General features: G+C 40.3%; 1 long non-coding RNA gene across 1 annotated transcript; it reads right to left on the bottom strand.

Moving 5' to 3' along the window:
• Positions 1 to 3,750: 3,750 nt before the first annotated feature.
• Positions 3,751 to 12,183, bottom strand: LOC136363870 (uncharacterized). Its single transcript, XR_010744075.1, has 3 exons — positions 12,032 to 12,183; positions 7,841 to 7,926; positions 3,751 to 3,802 (listed from the first exon to the last, which is right to left on the bottom strand). It is a non-coding gene; the product is annotated as an uncharacterized lncRNA (long non-coding RNA).
• Between the last annotated feature and the right edge of the window lie 5,538 nt (positions 12,184 to 17,721).

Raw genomic sequence — 17,721 nt, 5'->3', positions numbered from 1 at the left:
GGGGTGGCAGTGGCCCAACACCTTTTGTTGCTCTGGGGCCCTACATGTGGCATAAAAGGGTGAGTGAAATCTTGTGGGAGCGCTGCAAGAAGGCAGCTCTGGGAGATAACACAGTGGTGATCAGCACCACCAAAAATAGGGCTCTGCAGGCCTTTTTTTTCCCATGCTCTCATGACACTCCTCCTCACTGGAAGTAGTAATTCTGAAAAGCTTCGGGGTTTATTCAGTATTTCTGTTTCCTCCCTACTGCACCATTTCTCACTTGCCTGTTTCTCCCCAGTTTGGATGTTTTACCTTCTGAATATGCTGAATCCAAGCCCAGTGCTTTGAATGATTTCACTGACCCTGCCGTTCTGCATGCCAGCACAGATACATATCTTTTAGGTTTACTTTTATCTATGCTAATTTCACTTCCCCCTCACATTTGCAAGCAGAGAGCAACGGCAAGGCTTCCTGTGCATCCCAGGCTACGATTTAAGGAGTTTAAGAAGAATTAGGCTTGATGCTGCTCGTGCTCTCATATATATTCAAGCACAGCTTTTGGTCTCCTCGCCGCACATGTGCTTCAGCCTGTTCTCGACTGTCACAGTGATAACATTTCTATATAAACTCATTCATTAAGACTATCAGACTGTAATTATCTCTGCTGTGCAGAACGAATGCAGGTTTCCCCCTGTAATGGCATGGCAAGGGAAGGAGAAGAGGGGGTAGAAGAACACTCCTTTTATTTTTGGAATGACTGGTTTTGCACTGAAAGCCGTGGCAGTTCTGGCATTAATGGAAAGACTAAAAGTAGCACCCAAGCCCTAACCCTCAGTGCCTGACCCCATCAAGATGCAGAATCCTTCCCTGAATGAATCAGGTAGTCTCTGTAATTTTGAAACAGATTTTTGGGTCAAGCCAGAACTAGGGAGTTATTTCCCTTAAAAACACCTGTGGGAGATGGGGACACTGGGAGTCAGCAGGAGAACAGACTTGTATAATTCAAGCCTTATGTGGAGGAAAAAAACCAGTGCATTAACTTTGAAATTGTCTAACACCACAGATTCATTTACTATAGAATTAATTACCTTGCTTGAAGCAATTAATTACTTTATTTGAAGTGGCACTCATTGACACATGATATTTTGTCTAATTCTCTACTGTGCACAAAAATGCAATATATTGCAATATAAATTGTAGCTGTTATTGCTTTAAATACCAATTCAGTCAAGGGGTTTGACAAATGTAACTATAGGCTGATTAACTTTTTGTCAGTATTTTATGTTAGGACTTTGTCAATTTTACTATCAGTTTGATTTCATTCTGAAACAGCAAATCATCATCATAAAAATACTCTTGTCCTAATCCATGCCATTCAAAAAATGTTTAATCCATCCACCCAGGCCATTTCCACATTAGGCATAGAACATAATTTGGGTTTAGATGCAGTGAAAATTGCACAGCTCTACACAAATACATGGGTCAAGCACCAGGGTTACTCCAGGGTTATGTTTGATTTGGTTCTCCTATCTGTGTCCAGAATATCCTCAGCTGCTGCTGGAGCTCTGCTTGTGGCGGATTTGAGGAGTGGAAAGAGGTTTCTAACCAAACACCCCTTGTGAACTCCAAAAAGGGCCTGCTAGTGAGGGAATGAAAGCAGTATTAAGCCAAACTGAAGCAAATGCTGGCATATAATTAACACAGCATTGTCAAAGAGAGCTCATGGTTTAATTTTAGTGGGGAAAATATGGTATCTGAGATACCATGATATGGGTGTTTGTTCACAGCCACTGTACCTGTCAACTATTATTATCCTGATGCTGCCGTGTTCCCTGAGCTGTTTTGATTTCTTAACAAGAAGAGAATTTTCTCTGATGTGCCATCTGTAAGGCACAGTTTACCAAAGGAAAACTTTATCTCAAATTTTTAATAATTTTCTGTCAATTCCAATAAAATCAAATATATTTTTATAATACTTACAAAATAATAGCAAATGTGACTCACCACATGTGCCACTATTTCATTTGATATCCTTCTTCTCCCACTGACTTTTCTTTCCAGCTCAAAATGCAATTTAAATGTCAACTTGAACTAAAAAAGTTACATTCCTGGGGAGATAGCTGGTATCTCATACAATCTGAAATAATTCTACTGCCTTCCACTACTTTACCTGTTTTCTTCTATTTTAGTGTTTCATTGTAAAGTTTCTAAAATTAGCAAATGGTGGAAGGGATGAAATAATGTACTTTTTGTTTAGTAATAATAATGTACTGTTTTGTCATATAAGGGACGGGAAAACTCATAGAATTATAGAGTGTTTGGGGTTGGAAGGGACCTTAAAGCTGACCCAATTCCACCCTCTGCCACAGGCAGGGACACCTTCCACTATCCCAGATTGCTCCAAGCTCCATCCAACCTGGCCTTGGACACTTCCAGGGATCCAGGGGCAGCCACAGCTTCTCTGGAAAATTTGTGCCAAGGCATCACCATCTATATTTTCATAATGTCTAATCTAAATGGACAAAAAAAAAAATACTGCAAATCAAGTGTGAACAGAAAATGTCCATGCATGAGGTGCAGGTCTGCTTTGCTCTGTCCAGAGATCTCGTGCTTGGGAAATTGACTCAGTATTGTGAGTGTATTCACACTTTTATGTTTTGGATTTACCTGGAGGCTTTCAGGTTCTCCTAGGAAAATATCATTCCTACACAAAGATGTTTGCACTCTCCACTAGGTTATTTTTCATTGGGACAGCACCACAGGCTTTGGATACAAGACCCACCAGGGTGGATTTTCCCATCTGGGACATGGCACAGGAGAGTTCTCCAGCTCAAGCTCACTGCCACATAGTCAGGAAACAATGATGGCAACCAACTGCCTTGCCTTAATGGCAGAGTTCAAATCCCTTCCCTCACAGCTGAATTCATACTCACTTTTCACTTCCATAAAAACACCTTAATCCATCACACCAGAGAGTTGCCATGATCATCTTTCCTAATCATCACTTTTCCTCTGAAATTCCTAAGGCTGCTTAATGTCACCCTCAACTCCCTGTAACATTGCACAACAGGCATGGGAAAGCTGGGAGAAACAGTTCTGCTGACTTCAGTTAGACGTCAAAAAGTTTAGTGCTGAGATTTATCCCTAATCTCTGTGTCTTAGTTCCTTAATTCCAACACTCCTAGTGCTCCCCAGTTTGTGAGAATACACAATAAAGATTGAGAAATCAATTTCTTCCATTTTTTTTCAAACACAGGAATATCTTGGACTGTTCCACTTCAGGAGAAATGAAGATTATGATACCAAGCAAACTGAGGACTCACTGCTGCCTGACTTAGAAAGGATGGAGATGGTTTAGCCTAAATGAAAATTAGAGGTTCAATATGTCAAAGACACCAAAAGCACCATGAAATATAGAAAGCGGGCTCAGGCTCAAAATGAACTCTAAAATTACCTGGAATTGCCATGGGAAATAGTTGCTGGAAAAGCCATCTGGAAAAACTCCTCCAAGAGAAGAATCCTGGGTCGACCTGCCTGGGCCCCTCCTCCAGTCCAAATACAGAGTTTTCTTACAGACATAAAAGGTTCAGCTGTGCCACACGTTTCCAGGATCTTGATGGCTTCTGCAGCAATGAATGAGGCCTGCAACAAGAAATGTTCACCAGGAGATTTATGCAATTATTTTCTAATTAAATTATTGAAAACTGGGGCTAGAGTCAGGTTCTGCATACTCACATTGATTTCAAGGGCCATTTGCACACCTGAAAACCCACTCCTCCTTTCTTTTTCTGGAATTCTGTGCATCATTCACCATTGTCACCTAACTTTTGAAACAAACAGGTGAAGACATTTTTAGCTCTCAGCTTTGATTCTCCCCTGCAGTCAAACCCATGCTTTATAAAGAACAGGGGATGATCTTTGAGGAGCAAAAAGCCAAAAAAATGAAAAAAAACCCCAGGTTTTAAGATGCATTTCATTACTCATTTTTTGACCCTCAATTTAATAAAGACAGATATATCTGAGGTGTCTGGGTTCTGCTAAGGAGGGAGGCCTCCTGCATCCCCTGCAAATTCCAGAGGTTTGTAGGGTTGCTCTGCTCCATGGACAGATGAAGAGCACCTCACACTGCCTGTATTTACCTCTCAGAGGTGTTGGAGGCTGTAATTAATTACTGTTTGTAGAACCCATTGAGATTGTTAGAGAAAGGCACTAGAGAACGAGTGGTGTTAAAAATTATTACACTTGAAAACGTTCAAACTCTTCAGCCTTCCACTGCTTGCCTTCGCACAAACTTGAAGCATTTCCCTTTCTCCTCCTGGAATAAGATTTGCCCTCTTGACATGCACAAACCATTAGAGAGGCTGTGCTTACAAGCACCTAACAGTATTTTCTCAAGTTTATTTTGACATTGACTTTTAATCAACATGACGATGATTGAAAAAGCCAGCCCAACGTTTCACTGAAAAGGAATATTAAAAGTGCATTGATTGTGTCTGCAAAGATATGCAATTAAAAAGTATAAGTGCTGTTATTTAACACTTGACTTTACTTATTTTGAACTCTTGTGGCCCTGTTGTGTACATGGTTAAATGTGCAATGCTGTGTGTTTCAAGTAACTTGGCTGTAAGCAATTTTATATTTTAATGAAAATAATTACAGTTTGAGTAATATGAAGTGCATCTGAAGTATAACCCCTGATGCTACTTCCCCAGAATTAGCTGTGATATAAATTATCATGATTTATTACAGTGACTCTGTGCTTTATGTGTTTATAGGGGATCCTGGCTAGCAATGATGATCCTTAACTAACAAAGAATTGCATTTCAAAAGCAATTTTTTCTTGGATCTCATCTGTAATTCTTCCCCAAAAGTGATATGATTTAACTGTGCTGCAGTATGTGCTATTGCAAAGATGGCATTATTGTGCTGTCATTTTGACAGCTTACTTTAATTTACACCATTTAATGGGTGAATACATTTTTTAAAAAATCTGGTGTTATTCTTTCTTAATATACCATATGCCATCGATCCCACATGCACTTCTTTGCATAAGCACACCAAGTTACAGAGTGGTATAAAGCAACCTATGTGTCATGTACAACCTCTCCTTTTGAGTGACACATCAGAAGCTCAGGTCCTCTCTGTTCTTCAAGGATTCTGTGGATCCTGTGACATTTCTGAGCCTCGAGCTGAAATATGTTACACGATACGTGATGTCCCCACTGGCATCTGTCCACCTCAGAGATGGGCACTTTTCAGATACTCTGTACAAAAATAAATCCCTGAAAGTCATTTGCCTTGCTAAAAGCAGCAATATAGAAAGTGTAAAGACTGTTGTAATTGCATTACTGCAAAGGCCAGTATCTGCAGCAGCTGGTTTCAATTCCAATCCCTATTTTAAACTGTTTGGTCAAACAAAATCTCTTCCAGCTCCTGACACATTTTGCCAGCTAATGGTAACTACTCATCAGCACGGGCAAAGGTTGGACAATCATTCCCTTTGTCTCCTTTTGGGGAGGGCAGCCTGATCATTCCTCTGTCTGGGGAATTTTAGGGTCACCTCCAAAGGAAGTAGAGGATACAGAGGTTTGATCCAGGCCCGTCCACACCTTTCTCATAAATGCACACCTCAGCTCAGCAAACATCAGCTCAGTAGGGTTTTCCCATTCCTACTAAGAAGGTTTAGGCAACCTTCTTAAAGGATTCAGAGACTCAGCCTACCAAGGCCAGGTTGGACAGGGATGGAGCAGCCTGGTCTGGTGGAAGGTGTTCCTGCCCACACAGGGGTTGGAACAAGATGAGCTTTAAGTTCCCTTCCAACCCAAACCACTCTGTGATTATATGATTCTACCCAGGTTAAAAACTGCTCAGAGGATGCCACTGGGAGCAATCCCTCCTCCTCAGGATGATCTGTCAGCCTGGGTTCAGGTAAAACCTGAAAAGCAAGTGCACAGCTTCCAGGTCACACCTGGCTTTTCTCTGCCTTGCTTGGTCCCATCCACTAAAAACCCTCTGCCTTTCACTCAGCAAAGCCTGCAGTCCTGGCCCAGGAATAATCTCTGAAGGCTTCAGAAAAATCTGCTGTGGGACGTTATCTCAGTAGAGGAAAATTTCGTTTGGGAAGCAGCCCAATTTGAGAAAACAATTTCATGACAGCGTGGAAAGCAAGCTGATGATACTCCAAGAACTTAACTTTATTTGGTAGACTTTTGTCCTCTTTCCAAGGACACCTAAGAGTTAAATAATTTAAGACTATAACAAAAACAACAAAAAAGAAGTTATCCTAGTCGTTCCATTTTCCTGTTACAAATATTATTTTTGGACAGAAACGCTGCAAATAAAAGTGCAGGACGAGCTAAAGATTTTAAGCAAGAGGTATCCAAGGTTGAAAAGGATTTTGTTGACATGAACTGAAGAAATACAACATGCCTTTATACTTACTTAGCTCTTTGATGTTATACATGATACCCAGTATGGCATTACAACCAACTGTACATGTCATAAAAATACAGAGATTCCATGTGGAGCAAACCTGCAGTGAATTAATGCCTCTGTCAAGGTGTATCCTGAAATGCATTATGCCATCCTTGCTTCAAATTCCAGTTTACATATTCCCTGCAACTCACATGACCAGGAACATTAAAACAGCCCAGCAAAACCAGGAAACAGTTCATTTTAAATTCCATCCTCCTGATTAACAGTCGATTTGGAATGAGAAATCACATGAAATATTTAGAAAATTGTGTGCTTTTTAAATAAATGATAGCTACTGTGAAAACGTAGGTAATTCCTTCCCCCCCCCCCCCCCCCCATCCCCCCCATGTTAATTCAGTAGTAAAACAGTAGGGTTTGGGTCTGGAGCCCAAGTCTGATGAGGAGCTGGGGATATTTAGGCTGCAGAAAAGGAGGCTCAGGGGGACATTTATATCTCTCTAGATTTCTATGAAAGGAAGTTTTGGTGGGGTGGGCTCAATTTCCTCTCTAAGGTAACAAGGGACAGGACAAAACAGCCTCAAATTGCACCAGGTGAGGTTTAGGTTGGGTATTCGGAGAATGTTTTTCATGGGAATGGTGGAAAAGTATTGGAACAGGATTCCCAGGGAAGTGATGGAATCATCATCCTTGGAGATTTCAAAACTAATGTGGATATTGCACCAGGGGAAATGGTTTAGTGAAGAACGTGCTGGTGGTGCTGGGCTGATGATTGGAGTTAAAGGTCTTCAAGGTCTTTTCCCCTCTTAATGATTCCATGATTTCACCTCTATCTCACCAAGAAAAACAAACAAACAAACAAAAAAACTGCTGGGAATTTTCTATGCCCAGAAATTGGATATTTGTACATAACAGAGCAACAGATGCTGACAACTGACACACACTTCCTGCACCTACTGGAAATTACCAGCATCTTAAATTATCTCCAGGTGCTGTGAAAAAGCTGCAGACCACTGAACAGCAAGTCAGAAAACTGACACAAATGTGATTTCTTGGGGTTTTTACACAGCAGCTTGAGTGACCACTCCAGATAGGAATATATCAGAGTGAAACAGTAAAGAAAATGCAACCAACTCTATGTGTTAGGAAGAGATTTTCATTTATAACAGGGGTTTTTACTCATTTATTTTTTGCAGAAGACATCTCTGAGATAGGATTTGCACTGGACTTTGCTGCAGGAGAGAAGTTGCATATTTTAAATCTCTAGCAGAAATCCCAAAGAGTAAGAAGGGGCAATGGACACCAACTCCCTTCCCCTCCAGAGCAAAAAGGAGCAGATGAGAAATTTTACAAGTTGGACACACGGCCCCTTGACCTGTGTGATACTGGATAACCCTCTGCAGTGTCAGGCAGTGGATCAGCTTACCTGCTGCTGCAAAACAGACTTCCTTCCTTATGTGCTTGGAAAAGGACACTTCCCATGTCTGAGACAGAATTCCTGTCCTGCTTCACCTATGGAAGAAAATCATAACAACACAGAACCCACAAACAAGCAAACAAAAAAAGGCAAAACCAGAGGCTTCACAGAAAATTAAACTTTATACCCCAAGTATTTCCCAACCAGCTTTGACAAAGTCCATTTCATGTTACATCAACCCTTCTGTCAGGGTGGAAAGGGAGCTTTGGAGAAATGCAGCAGAACTGAGAGGCCCTGATGGAAAGGAGAGTTTCTGGACACAGAGAAAAGCACTGTAGCAGATCAGTGCTGTATCATATTTGTTTCTGATGGATTTAGTTGGTCAGCCCTCTTCCTCCTTCCATGCAACACATGCACACTGATCTACAGTACACACATATGGTCACCAGCATAGAGGCAGCAAATGCCAGATCAGATAGAGAAAGAGTAAATTTAAGAGATTATAAATGTCTTTTCATAATGGTATATATTCAATATTGTCACTAAAGCAAGAGTGTCCAGACACAATATGAACACTTTTCTCCTCTTTTATATGACCATAAGAAAATAATTTCAGGTCAGCTTAGTAATGGCTTTGCTACACTGGTAAAAGGCGATTAAAAAGGCAAAATTATTTTCATTTGGAATTTCTAAGGAGAACCACTGCCCTAGTGAATATTTTCTAAGAACAAAAAGGTTCTTTCCTGCCATGAGGTCGTGAAAAGGGGAAACATTTTCAGGGGGAAAGAGGACAGGGATGTTGTTGGTGCAACACACCCTGACTGTCACATAGAAGGGGAGATGGAGCCCTTATGAAATCAGCTCTGTGTAACCTCTACAACTGTGTCCAGCCCCCTCTTTGTGGTTTCAAACACAAACCCAGCTTTATGCATCTCCAAAAACCCTCTCACAGAAGCATTTTCTTCAAAGAGATGCTGAGATTTGCTTCATCAGATAACGCTGCAACCCTGTCCAACGTGACACATGAAGAAAGAGGAAACTTCCCCAAAAACATTCCAAGCTCCCCTTTGTGCCACCCACACGTGCAGTCATTGCTGGAGGACAGAGCTGAGCGTGGCTCTCACGCACTGCAGGGCTGGAGCCTGGGCAGGAACCACCCCAGCAGCCAGTGCCAGGCTGCCCAAGGCAGAGCAGGGTTTCCCAGCACAGAGCTCAGCATTCCCAGAGCTTTTTGGGTGTCCACCACAATTAAAAATAAATAAACACATACATACATACAAACATACATATATATATATACATACATACATAAAAACCTGGCCACAAGATTTCAGATCAAAGGCACTGAGTTACAAACCCTGCTGAAAATCTGGCACTTGGCTGAAGTGTCGAAATACTTCTGGTCAAAATATTGTCAAAATCACTAAAATAAACAATTGCTTTTCATAATCAGCAGTATTTACTCACATAAGTAATTTTATTGACTCTGGTCACAGGAAATGCTAATTTTGTGTGACACTGGGAAGGACTTCTAAGACCTTGGAGACAACCATGGCATAAATATTGCAAAGACAGAGCTATCTAGGACTGGATCACTGCAGCTTCAGTGGATGCAAACCAGAGTCACTGTTAGTTCTTCAAATACTTTTGCATCACCTCATCAGCATGTGGGAGCAAGAGGTAGACTTGTATCCCTTGGAAAATATGCAGAAGCAAAGAGATCATAGAGAAAATGATGGAGATCTTATTTTAGATGATCTTTAAGGTCTTTTCCAACCCAAAACTTTCTCTGATAGGAACATATTTGTGAAGCACAAAACGCTGACACGGTGCCTGAGAAAGGATAAACAAATTGCTGCTCAATGAATTTGGCTTTTGTTCAGCCTCAAAAATAGAGTAACTCAGTTGAGATACTCAACATTTGAGTTTTGAAAGGAGTCCTCTGGGATGATGGTCCCTCATTAAGGAGGGCTCTATAATTAATCAGTTAACAGGCCAGGGTGCACCACCAGCTGATGGCAGATATACTTCAAGTCAAGCCTCTGCTCCTGCACATTTGTAAAGCTTTTTCAAACCGGGTCCTGGGTCAGACCAGACATAGCAATCTTACAGTATTTTCTTAAAGTATTGCCCAGCCTTGGAAATACAGCTGAGCGTCTTGGATTCTTCTCATAAAGTGAAAAGGGCCATGTGTCTTGTAAAGACTAGCCCCAAGGGAACTGAGGTAAAGTATTTTTGTAGCCTTAACACAAATTTTCCCTGTGTTTATGACTTCATTATTTTAGTGGGTGTGTTTTTTCAGTGGGTTTTTCAGCTACTTATTTTCTATCTTCTTTATGGTTCTCTTTTTTTTTTTTTTTTTTTTCCCTCTCTCTTTCTACTTTAAATAAGGAAAATGGACTCAACAGATGATGCAGAGGTCTTTATAGCAGAGCTACTGGTTTTCATTCCTGTTTCCTGAACCTGGAAGGATCATGTGTTTAAGATGCTCAAAGAATATTTTTATAACATAACATTAAAGTTACTGTTGCTGTCTGGTCAGTGTAAAAGCTCCCCATACAAGCAGAGGTGAAAATTTTAGGCATCTATCTTCTGTTAAGTGTAGTGAAAGAGTTAAGACAAAATGAATTAAGGGAACACAACCAACAAGAGAAAAATTGTTTCTGATTAGCAGGAAAACCCAGGATTAGGATGTGGTTACTCTGTAATTGCAAAATCTGATCTTCAGTAATATCTGGCAGGGGTTTAGGGAAAAAAAGCAGTGAAAGGACTGAAAACTAATACTAAGCTCATTTAAGGTGAATTAATCCAAAATACCAGTCTCCATACCTATGGAGCTGGCCCCTACATTGGGAGAGCCCTACCTCTGCAAAAAGCTGCAGGATTTGGTTGGACAGATGTGGTGTAGCACATCTGTCTGGCCTGGGCAGAGTGGTTTTCACAAAAGTGCCCTTTTTTCCTAGGTGCAGCCTCAGCCAAAATGCACAGAGACAGCAGCTATTGATCGAGCAGAGCTGAGCCAATGACCCATCCAAATTGTTGGGTTATTAATTATCACTTCTGCTTTACCTAATGTCAACTCACTTGCTGTATCTGCTTTACTGGTAGTATGTTTGCCTAATTAACAGTAATTTGCATTTTAACTGAGCCTGTAAGTTCCCTGTAGAATCTGTGCTTGGGGACTCCAGTGATCACCAAGTTGCTGGTCAAAGTTTTGATAAGAAGTGATGCTTGAATAAATCCTACAAGCCATCACCCTAAGGCAAAGTAATCTCGTGGTAGGAATGGCTGAGTAAAATAATAAGAAGCATGGAGCTTTTCTCAAACATAGAGCCAAATCTTTTACAAGATGTGAAGTTCTCATTTTTCTTCTTTAATTTTTTTTCTTTTTTAATTTGTCATAGACTTTTGGTCTGTGCCAGAAAGAAAAAAAAAAAAAAAAAAAAAAAGTTTATTCTTGGGTTTAGGACATGAGAAAATCTAGGAAGGAAAGGTGACTTCATGAGAAAGCCTGTTTTCGCTACATTTTTACATGGTTTTCAAGGTGTACGCAGTGGCAAAAAAAGGTAAAAAATGCTAAAAAACTAAAAATCATGAAGAGTCATTTTTCCTACCAAGTCAAAGATATGATAGCATGCATTAGAACCCTGCAGAGTCCTGACATTCCAGTCCATGATATGCAGCTTGCATCTTCAGCAAGAACCCGTGAATATTGAATTGTCCAGTGCTCAGCTCTTCCAGCTTGAGCTATCTCAAACATTCTCTTAGTTTCATTCAAATATATTAAAAATATGGTGAAGAGGTAAAAGTACCTACTACAGGCATAGGAAATGTTCAAGGCAACAGACACAAGTGAGTTCAAAAGAGAGCAGATAAGCTGCTGTAGGTAATGTTTTCCTGTTTCAAAAAAAAAAAGAAAAATTGCAGGAAAAATATAAATGTAATAGATTTAATACATAAAAGAGTTTGGTAGGAAACACAAATACAGAACTGACTCCACACAGACTAGAGTGAGGAATATTGCCTTATGGATTATCTTAAGGGGAAAACAGTGTCCCTTCTTCCCCACTCGAATAAAAATGCAAGAAAATTAAATTTTACAGAGACAGGATTGGTGAACAGGATCGATTGACATCAACCAAGTAAAGGTGCATAAGCAGGTCATAAAAATTAAATAAGAATGTAATGTCTATCACTCACCTCTCCTCTGTAGCTTGATTTCTCTTTTTGTTTCCTTCTGGTTTTGGAGTTTCAGAGAACATTTGAATTCTCTTCTTATACACAGGACTATCTACTGCACTCGATCTATGTCACATTTCTGCTGAAGGACCTCAGCCTTCATGAAATAACCCAATCCTGTTTACAGGCCCTTTTGATTAGGCAGTCCTTGTTGAGTGAGATCCAAACAGCGGGATTAAAAAGGAGATGTAAAAAGACATTGGTCACTAACAAAATCAAAACAGCAGCCAAAGGAGCCCACTTTGCAAATGCTGTGATTAGAAAATTTGAATCCCGTGGAAACCAGACGTGGGTTTGGGCAGGAGAGCTCAACACTGGATATAAATTAATATAAATGATAAAATGCTGATGGTCAGGATCTCGCCATTGAGCTGGACAGAATTTCTCACTCCTTCTTTTACGAAGACATTTTCTGAGCCTCTTTTGATACATGGTGTCTTGCTCAGGGACTTGCTGCAATAGAGTCATGTGGGACAGCAGCCTCATAAATGTGGATATTGGTGTCCTATTCACACATTCACTAATTTTCCTAGAAAATCACCAATGAGGGAAGCTGCTGCTCACTGTGCTCTAAGAATATATCCTAGGGTTAAAATATTGATCCTTACCTACAATATAATGTAGCTTGACATGTTTCATCAAGCATGTCGTTCTCACTCCAGTTCCAGGACACTCCTTTGAAAAGTAAAACCAGTAAAAAAACACCCCTACGATTGCTACTAACATATAAAATGTATTTAAATAAACCAAAATAGCAGAGAGGAAAAAAAAACTATCATGGCACAATAGATAATTTAACACCAAACTTTAAACAAATAGTGCCATTTGCTTTTGCGGCAGCAAAAAAGAGTTTATTATTTCACTATTTCATCTCACCTTGTGTCATTAAAATATAGGACACAAGTAGTAAAACACAAAGTAAATATGCACATATCTTTACACCATGTAGGGTAGCTATAAATCTTACTCTTTGATAACAGCTGTACTATAGCAATCATTTGAGTAGTGCAGCTGCCACAACAATATCAAATTTTATAGTTAAAAAGCAGTCAAAACTTTAATGGTACAGTGGAGGTAGATATATATTGTGCTATAAATAAACATTATCTAATGAAGAAATGAAACATGTTTATTTTTCCTTGACATATCGTTCAAAATCATATATCTTTGCTGCTGCAGGCTGCCATAATAGCAGCCATTATACTTCAGCATGTATAACAACAAGGTCTGCAGTTGGGCTAATTAGGCTGGATTTAAATGAGGGATGGGAGAACTTTGGACAGCGTGGCCTTGCAAGCAAGGCTTTCATTTCAGCAGAGCACTATCTTAAAATGTTATCAGGGATAACATGCTCTGGCAGAGGTTCTGAAGCAGTTGGGAATGCAGTGAGAAAAGAGTGGGTTTTCCCCTCAGACGATGACTTCTGCTGTGCTGGTGTGACAGGGTGTAATCGATCTGGGGAGCAGAGGACCATGAGAACTGCTGTGCTGCTTCAGTCACTGCCACATTACTCAAATATGAAAAACCTCTGTAAGGATTCAAGAAAGCACATGTCTAGCACAGCCAGCCCCATCTCCCTCCCGAGGTAATAACCTGCCTAAAATGTGGTTTCCATGAATTCACTGAGGTTTCTGCTGTGCTGACATTCAGCCTAAGGGTGCACTGGTGGCACCTATGGTGGCACATTCACCTGCCTTCTGCACAGAGACTGAGTGAGGGCATGGGAATGATTTTAAATAAGCTAAAAACATCTATCATTGAAGAGTTTTCAGAACACAGCTCATCGTGCTGTGTAAGGGAATGCCACAAAACATTGTCTAAGGTTCAGGTGTGAGTTTCTGCAGGATTTTTCTATTGAGTCGGGAGTGAACTGCTGAAGGACATCTCCCAGTCCCATCTCACTGCAAAAAAATCTGTCTGGAAAGCACTTGCTGGGTGCCCTTGGAATGGCACTGCAATGCTGGGGCACACAAGGGCAAACCCAAAGCAGCCCATCAGTGCCAGGGAGTCAGTCCATGGGACCACACCAGTCTCAGTCCAAGGCTACCCCCAAAAAAACAATCTAGTAGATTTGAGGCCCTCAGCATCAGCTCCATCTTAACTGCCCACTAGGATCATTAGGGTTGGGAAAGACCTCTAAGGTCATTGAGGCCAACCATGAGCCCAGCTCTGCAGGTACATCACAAACAAAGATGTTGTCTCAGACTACCAAATAAAAGACCAAAGTCTACAACTATAGTGTGTCACAAGATTAGAAAGTGAGGTGGGGGTGACAAAAAAAAATTATCCTGGGTTCCTGTAGCAGCAGGGAAACTGGCAAGTAAAATTCATGAACTCCATTCCCTTAAAAACCCTCCTTAGGAAGCCCTGATTCCCCTCTTCACATCATAAAATTCTCCCTGCCAGAAGGGAGATTACCATCTTGCCTGGAGTTTGCCTCCTGTTCAGTGTGGGTTTCTCTGAAGGTGACACATGGACACCCTGGTGGGAATTGCTGAGACCCAGGGGAGCAGATCCATTGGAGATCAAATCCCTGACAAACTGCTTATTACAGTTAAACTTTGTGTATGCCCACCATTGGAGATCCTCAGGGTGCTTTTGCTTGCCATCAGCAGAGCATTTATCCAAAAAACCCCATGAGATGCTATAAAATAAACCCAACAGCTGTTAGCAGAAGATGACAAATCCTAGATACCTTTTTGTCACATTGCAACCTATACAGCTTACTCCGTGTTTACAAACAAATTGCTGCAGAAAAAATATTAAGTCCTGGCATTTAGAGAAGCTCTAGAAATTACTCACTCCCCTGGAATTCTTCATGACAAATTAAGACTACGCTTCTACTCCTAATAAATGTAGCTAGAGCAAAGTTTCATAAACATTCTTGAGATTTCTTCTGTAACAGCTTTATTTTGGCTCCCCACTTTTCCTGCTTAAACAAATGGTAAGGTTGGCTGGTATTGTCAAAATACAGCACTTCTCATGAACCAGGAGTCATTTATTAATGTAATTTATTGAGCTGGCATTGTAAAACATAAAATCATATTTTTACTGTGGGATGCACACACACTAAACAAACAAACAAAAAACAGAAAAAAACCCCACAAAACTCGTTACCTCAAGCTAAGAATATTTTCTTTTAAAAGTCAAATTATTTCAACTGTGGATCTGTAAGTAAGATTACATGTTTCCAGAACTGGCCTTTCAGAGGCCAACAGGGTAAGTGTTAATGAACCGTGCAATGCTGGGTAAGAACAGAACAGATGTTTGCACAGCCATCAGGTAGACCTTTGTTTATACAAAAGCACCACAGTAGATAATACCTAATACCTTTCTCATGGCTTAAAATAACCTCCCCACTAAAAATACAAACAAGGCTTTTCCCCAGTTGTGAACATGCCTAAAATCTAATTAATACACAGCTGACTGCAAACCCACCAAACTGCTCAGGCAGGGTCGGACCTGTCACCCAGCATCACCTCTTTCATGACACTGTCTTATTCTCCTCCTTTGTCCTTATATTGCAGTTTTTGCTCTAAAGGTTTCTGCACTAAAAGAGTGGGGAGGTGAAGCCGTAGTTCAATTCAATTTGTTTTTATGTTGCCCCTCATACAAAGTCTTTTGAAACTCTTTATAGAGAGAGATAAAATAATCATATAACGCTCACTGAAATTCAGAGCCATGACTTTTACACTCAGGGTAAAGAAGCTAAGCACCAGGAAAGTGAAATTAAGAAAATTTAGAAGAAGAGAGAGGATTAATAAATATATATTGTTTCTGCAGTGTGGGAGAAGAGGGAAGCACATCCCTGTTCAAGTGCATTTGTAGCCCTTACTTTATTTTATAGAGTCCCAACATAAAGGGGCTGTTGGAGAGGGTGAGAAGGACATCACTCAAAGGAGTTGGGCACAGAAACATCAGTCAGTGATTTTCCTTCATATGGAAAACAACTTTCCAACAAGTTTCCATTCAGAAAACAAGGAAACTTCAGCCTATCCTGAGAAAGGAATGGAAAAATGCACCATGTCACCCACACTCATATTCTGACAAACACAACGCAGGAGTAGCCCCACAACCAGGGAGGGAAAGGTTTTTGCAAAAGACTCCCAGAAAAAGCAAAAACATATTTATGTCAGCACTGTTATTGTAATTAATTTAAGCTATTTATAAACACTTGGTGTTCAAAAACATTACCTTCCAGTAAGTGATACATTTATTCATAAGGATAACCTTGGAACCAGGTACACACCATTCCCTGGCAGAACAACGCAATCAGGAGTCATTGAGTGGACTTTGTTTGCGCTGCTATATCCATCAGATCTAGGAAATAAGCATCAAAAAATTGCCTCTTGGGGTCCCAAAATAACTCTGCCCCATATCTAAACAAAAGCTGAATATCAGCACACTCACCCAGTTTATCCCAGTATAACCTCAAGCAGCACAGGAAGAAAAATGCTTCTGAAAATGCACTGATAATTAAAGAAAGTGTGTTATAAATTCTGTGATACAGTCTCAAATTGTCATTGTAAAAGTTTACTACATCTTTGAGGTCCATCGATTCAGAAGCCCACACACATAAAGAAGCCTGGTAAAAGAGCATCTAAGAAAATATTTGGGCAACAGCTAATATTTCTTCCCACCTGTCTTCATGCCCACACCACTCAACACAAGCCACATCTTTATAACACACAGTAAGAAAACACAATATATAGTAACTCATTTTCTGACCTTTTAATATTTCTGCCATTGATTGTCAGAAGTGAGGACGGCTCTCTATCCTAAGGTGATGGATTATTTAATTAACTATTGACCTTTTCAATATCAGATGTTGACAATGAATGCACTCCTGTGTAAGCTGCCTCCTCTGGATGCTGTTCAGTTCTCCAATGCACGTGGATTTGTCTCACTTTTTGGTTTTAAGCATAACATTTCTATTATTTCAATCTAAAAACAAGTCAAAGTCTTGTATTTAATGATGAATACTTTTATGATCTACTGCTTTGAGTTTTGTTTTGAACTGTACTTCTAGCAGAATTTATGTGACTATTAACAGAATTGAGTTTTATAACTAAAATCATTTCTTATTGCTTACCTATGATTTAGGTTCCTGGCATGTTTTCAGGACAACTTTTGCACCAAGAGGCAAAGAAGCCAACCCAGAAAGGAGAAAATGTTCATCATGTGTGCACACGGGTCAAGAGACGTCCCAGACTGAAAATTTTAGCAGTCATTTGATATTATGCTTTGCCTTTGGGCCCAGCAAAGACTCCAGCCAGGAACATGACATTTACACCGAGCACCTTTAAAAAGAAAATGTTTCACTGGTTTCCTACAAGATGTGCAACGTGAGGCTTTGTTTACACACAGACAAACTGATTTAAGGTTTTTTCTCCCCCAAAATAAAGAGAAAGGATCCAGATCCTCATCCTGGAGGCCTGGGAACCCAATGCTCTCTTCTCAGCAATTACATATTCAGCTGCAATCTTTTTATAAGCAAACAAGGTATTTTCCTCCACGAGCTTGTTGTTGGAACCAAACGCTGAACAAATGATCCGTGCCTCCAGGTTGTCAGAGAGATTTACATGTGACTACACAGCAGTTTGGGTATTCCACTGTGATTTCTCTCCAGTACTGAGAGAGCTGATTAATCT

This window comes from Sylvia atricapilla, chromosome 7 (assembly GCF_009819655.1).
Source record: "Sylvia atricapilla isolate bSylAtr1 chromosome 7, bSylAtr1.pri, whole genome shotgun sequence".
Lineage (NCBI taxonomy): Eukaryota > Metazoa > Chordata > Aves > Passeriformes > Sylviidae > Sylvia > Sylvia atricapilla.
Note: the sequence above shows the minus strand (reverse complement) of the source record. Positions and strands in the feature narration are given on the sequence as shown.